The sequence below is a fragment of the Alosa sapidissima genome, chromosome 11 (assembly GCF_018492685.1).
Source record: "Alosa sapidissima isolate fAloSap1 chromosome 11, fAloSap1.pri, whole genome shotgun sequence".
Taxonomy (NCBI): domain Eukaryota; kingdom Metazoa; phylum Chordata; class Actinopteri; order Clupeiformes; family Clupeidae; genus Alosa; species Alosa sapidissima.
In genome coordinates this window covers 2,924,217-2,930,222 of record NC_055967.1, presented here as the reverse complement: position 1 = coordinate 2,930,222, position 6,006 = coordinate 2,924,217, and positions in this window count along the sequence as shown.

The window sequence follows — 6,006 nt, the reverse complement described above, 5'->3', positions numbered from 1 at the left end:
GACTTCAGGAAGTCTAAAGCTAGCACACACACACCCATTCTCCTCAATGGGACTGAAGTGGAGTGAAGGCTGGAGTGAAGACACCAGCTTCAGATTTCTGGGTGTCCACATCTCTGAGGACCTCTCTTGGACCCTCAACACCTCTACCCTGATCAAAAAGGCTTACCAGCGTCTCTTCTATCTGAGGAGGTTAAAGAAGGTCCACCAGCCTCCTCAGATCCTGGTGAATTTCTACCCCTGCACCATCAAGCGTATCCTTACCAAATGTGTCACAGTTTGGTATGGCAACTGCTCTGCCCACGACCGAAAAGCACTGCAGAGGGTGGTGAAAACTGCCCAACGCATCACAGGTTCCTCACTCCCCTCCATTGAGGCCCTCCAGGGCAAGTGATGGTTGCATAAGGCGCGCAGCAGGTTAAGAGGAAGCTTTCCTGCAGCTGAACTCTAGCTCTGCATCCCGGTGACAACCAACCAACTAAGCTGAGTTGCATCTAATCTAATCTTTTGTGGTGAGTGCAGAACATTACTACATTACTTTAATTCAAATGATTATTAGGTTATGTGAAGGAAACTTTTTATCAGTCAATGTGTTTTTCCGGATATGCCAATAAATAGCATAATGGTGGTTACACCCATCACTGGTTGATAATCATGACATGTCATTTCACCCATGGTCATAATAATTACCTAAGTCATTGAATTTTATTAGAAAATGTATGTATATAATGATAATACCGAACATATTCATTTAAAATGTTTAAAAAGGCGATTATTTGCTGCAATTTTTGGTGATATATCCGCCATCTTGGATTTTGGACCTGTGCAGTCCGGGGAAAAAATTGGAAACAGGTAGTTTAGCAAACTATAGGGTCTGAAGAAGTGAAAAAACATAATTTACAAAAATCTATATGAAATGTTCCAAACACTTTTTTTGCTACATATCGCCCTGCACTAGGGGCTTTTACTGCCTGAAATATCCGATTTTGTTTACCACGCTCGGAGTTTAGTGCTGGGCTGGTGGGTGCCTATTCCTAACCTTTCTCAGGGCACATCAACGGTTAGCCCGAGAATTCTCGCTGCAATTCAAATTTTTTGGTACATAGCTAATTAAGAGTTCTAATGGCGATGAATATGGAAGATTACACGATTGACGAAGATGATGACTTCGACTACCAAGATCCAAGACCCTACCTTTTCGAACCTGAGTTCACTGAAGAGGAGTTGCGAGCTTTGGATCTGGGAAGAGAGGACGTTGCGACTAGTCAAGGCGAGTCGGATGAGAGAACGAGAGCAAACACGAACTGGTGGTGTGAGTGTGGCGGGTTTGAAGGCTGTGAGCGGCGGGCGAATTACGACCTCTGTTACACATGTAACATTTCAGAAAGCCTGCGTGTAGGCCAACTGTCTTCAAGTTTCATGGTGATAGGTTATTACTAATAGCCTAATTTTATTTTTTTATTAAAACTCTATTCACTGGTTTCTCGCAGGAGGCTGTAGCTTAAAATGCAAAATGTTGCAAATTAGGCTTAAAATGCAAAATAATGCTTGGTAAACAAAATACTAATTTCCTATTCATTTGCCCGAGAACTTTTTGTAGATGTTTCTCAAAGAAATGGACTAGGCCTATATAGTCCATGAGCCACAGGCCCAAAAAGGTAAATTAGTATTTTATTGAAACTACCCATAAGAGATATTCCAAGAGATCAAAACATCATGATTACCAATCACATATTACCTTTACATTCAAGGAATACCATATGAAAATTGTTCACATCACCACATGTACCCAGCTTAACATAAATATTATAATTCTATAATGTCCAGGGCACATGAAATACATACAGTAATTTCCTGTGTATTAGCCGTATTGTGTATAAGCCACAGGACAGTGTTTTATGCAAGTTAAAAGAAACAAAACCATATACCATATTAACTGCCCCGTGTATTAACCTCATAGCTGAAGACATTTAGCAATATTTGGGAAATTATGGTAATTGCATCACAGGTGCTAAAATGATCTACATTATACATTTCAGTTGTACTTTTGACTAGTAAGAATGTGGGAATGAGATGTAGATGAACTGGTTGGTGAAAATATTCATACTTTACACATTGTTATCATTATGTACAATTATTATTATTATTATTATTATTATTATTATTATTATTATTATCATACTTAACATTGTCTTTCATCTGATGTTAAAATAATTTCCATTAAAAAGAAATAATAACTATTTTCCAAGACTTGATCTACAAGTACATACATTTACAACAGTTTTAAAAATTTTACACAGTTAGATCTGATGAGACAGAAACTGAAATTGGATCAATCCATTTTCAGAGGAACATGAGTTAATTTGCATATCTACAGCAGGCAAAGCAACACAAGGTTAGGGATGATCTGATTCAGGCTCATACTACAGGCAAAGATCATGACATAGAGGCTGGAGTCAGATACACCTAAGCACAAATTCCATGATACATTGACAAAGCAAAAATTAAATACATTTACGAGCATGAGTCAAAAAAGAAAACACAGGCACATGGCAAGACCATCATGTTAAAGACTGGACATGAGAGAAGTCTTTTGTCACCCTTTGGACCTTAACCATGGTCATTGGCGACACCTGAGGGGTCCCCAAGGAAAACCTCTAAAGCAGCACTTGCAAAGCATTTGCAGAAACTTGCATCACTATCAGATAATCTGCCAGATGAATATAATACAGCAACAATCATTGATGGAATGTCTCTGGTCCAGAAGGTCAATAACAATGTCTCAACTTATGCAGACATTGCTGCTGCTATTCATACCATGATCCGTAAAGAGGCAAAGCGGAGGCAGGTCATTTTTTAGATTAAATTAGATTAGATTTAACTTTATTGTCATTGTGCAGAGAACAAGTATAGAGACAACGAAATGCAGTTTGTGTCTAACCAGAAGTGCAAAAAAGCAGAAAAGTACAATGTGATATACACAGTATAGGCAGGTGGTGCATAGACAGGACAAGAAATATAGTGCAGTGTAGACAGTAGTATACAGTTGTTTTGCAGAAGGTGGTTTGGAGTAGCATAAATTAAATATAAATATGTGCAGTGTATTAGCAGTTACCTTATAAGAGCAGAATAAATATGGCTATGTACTGTAATATGAACAATGTATGAACAACATGTACAGGTATGTGCAATGTAGTGGCGGTACCATTATAGTAGTAGTAAGAACAATATAGATATATGCAGTGTATTAACATAATATATTACAGAAAAACTGAATAAATATGGATATTTAGTATGAACCATATAGACAGATAGGTACAGTATGTACAACTATGTGCAGTGTGGTAACATACCATTGTAGTGCAGAAACAGTAACATTACAATAGTATTAATAATAAGTGTATGTGCAGGATGAAAAGCAGTAGAATATGGCTATGTACAGTATAAGTGTAATTACAGTATGTACATTTGTAAATAAATAGATGGATGGGATAGATGGGTGGGATAGGGTAGTGCAGTTGTGGGGGGGGCTAGGGGATGTCCGCCTCCTTGTTGACCCTGTCAAGGTTGCCATGGTCGTGGACACCTCAACAGGCACAGGCAAGGAGGCATCAGGCGAGGGCGGGGCAGGGGGAGATGGGGGCTTAGTTTGTTGGATGTCACCGGGATGCAGAGCTAGAGTTCAGTAGGGTGACAGCCGCAGGAAAGAAGCTTCCTCTGAACCTGCTGGTTCGGATGCGGAGAGACCTGTAACGCCTCCCGGAGGGGAGTGGGGTGAACAGTCTGTGGTTGGGGTGAGAACAGTCTTTGATGATGCGCGCCTTACCTCGATGGAGGGGAGTGAGGAACCGGTGATGTGTTGGGCAGTTTTCACCACCCTCTGCAGTGCTTTCCGGTCGTGGGCAGAGCAGTTGCCATACCAAACTGTGACACAGTTGGTGAGGATGCCTTGATGTTGCAGCGGTAGACGTTCACCAGGATCTGAGGAGACAGATGGACCTCAGAAAGAAGAGACGCTGGTGAGCCTTTTTGATCAGGGTAGAGGTGTTGAGGGTCCAAGAGAGGTCCTCAGAGATGTGGACACCCAGAAACTTGAAGCTGGTGGCATGCTCCACCTCAGTCCTGTTGATGAAAATGTGTGTGTGTGTGCTAGCTTTAGACTTCCTGAAGTCCACAATGAGCTCTTTGGTCTTCTTGGTGTTGAGAGCCAGGTTGTTATCAGTGCACCACGATGTTAGGTGCTGGACCTCCTCCCTGTAGGCCGTCTCATCGTTATTGCTGATGAGCCCAATCACCGTAGTGTCATCTGCAAACTTGACAATGGTGTTAGAGCCATGTACAGGTGTGCAGTCGTAGGTGAAGAGGGAGTAGAGGAGAGGGCTCAGCACACATCCCTGTGGTACACTGGTGTTCGATGGTTGAGGAGGTGAGGTCTCAGGTGAGACTGAGGTCTGTTGGTTAGGAAGTCCAGAATCCATAAGTTTGGTTTTTCTTTTATCACATACACATATATTGGTAGATGTTTTTTCTTTACCTTGACATGTTTCGAAGTATACTTCCGTCTTCATCAAAAGGTCACACGGTGGAGTAGTGTGACGCGTTTTTATCAGCTGATGTTGTTACGGAGGTGTGATCCACCTGTCAGTTTTTTGACAGGTGGACCACACCTCCTGCATGCCAGTCATTAAGCAGGAGAACAACCGATACCACCGCTGGATAAAGGAGGCGACTGAAATAAGAAAGCGGAGCCCAAAGACGATGCATATATGCTCTCCCATACCTGGAGTGCCGTCCTGGGGGGCGGCTGACTGACAGCAGGAGGTGTGGTCCACCTGTCAAAAAACTGACAGGTGGATCAAACCTCCGTAACAACATCAGCTGATAAAAACAAGTCACACTACTCCACCGTGTAACCTTCTGATGAAGATGGAAGTATACGTCGAAACATGTTAAGGTAAAGAAAAAACATATACCAATATATGTGATGTTATGATATGTTATGTGATAAAAGAAAAAACAAACTTATTTATCTCAAGTGTAGACACAATGAATGCAATACAAGTAGTCCAGAATCCAGTTACAGAGGGAGGTATTGATGCCCAGTTCACTGAGTTTGGTGATCCGTTTGGAGGGGATGATGGTGTTGAAAGCTGAGCTGAAGTCAATGAACAGCATTCTTACATAGGTGTTGCTATTGTCAAGGTGGGACAGGGCAGAGTGAAGTGCCATAGAGATGGCATCCTCTGTGCTCCTGTTCTGACGATGAATTCAATGAATAGATTAAAGATCCGTTGTACTCGTTTCAGCTACAATTTAAAAAAACATTTCTACTGCAGACCTATGTATGTCATCATTTAACATTAATTTCAACTCGCAATTGAAAGTAAGGAAGGTAGAATAGTAATGATCAATAAGGTCTGCATTCAGGTATTGCCATAACATGTTGCTCTGAAAACTCAAATTAGCTTTTTTTTGCACATAAATCTTGAATTTTATCAACCAAAATGAAGAGCAAAATCACATAATGAGTCAAAATATGTATGCCAACATCAAACACCACAAATATATAATAGTAATAATAAGATTTGGATTATTTTCTGGGCTCTTATGAGTGTTTTAACAAAAAAAGCCAATAGGTGGAATTTCCTTTTTTTTTTCAAATCAGAGGTCAACTTTGAAGGCCTGTACAGCCACAAAGCTACAAGATCCAACTTGCTATCATACCATTTTATACTCCAGAGATATGTAGCTTTCAGAAAAATATAGTGAGAATCCCCCCCCCCCCCCCCCCCAAGTGGTAGTGACGACCCCCTGTGGCTCATGGACTAATATGCTATAGTGACATTGGTCGGCTAGGTAGACTTTTGGTCCTCATTACTTGCGTTAGCAGAAGCTTCCTGTTTTGCACGCTTCTAACAAGATCAAGGCATTTGCAGCCTGCACTGAGCCTTGAAATAGGCCTACACTCTGACAAGTCGACATCAATGTCAACAATGGGAAACAGGTTTT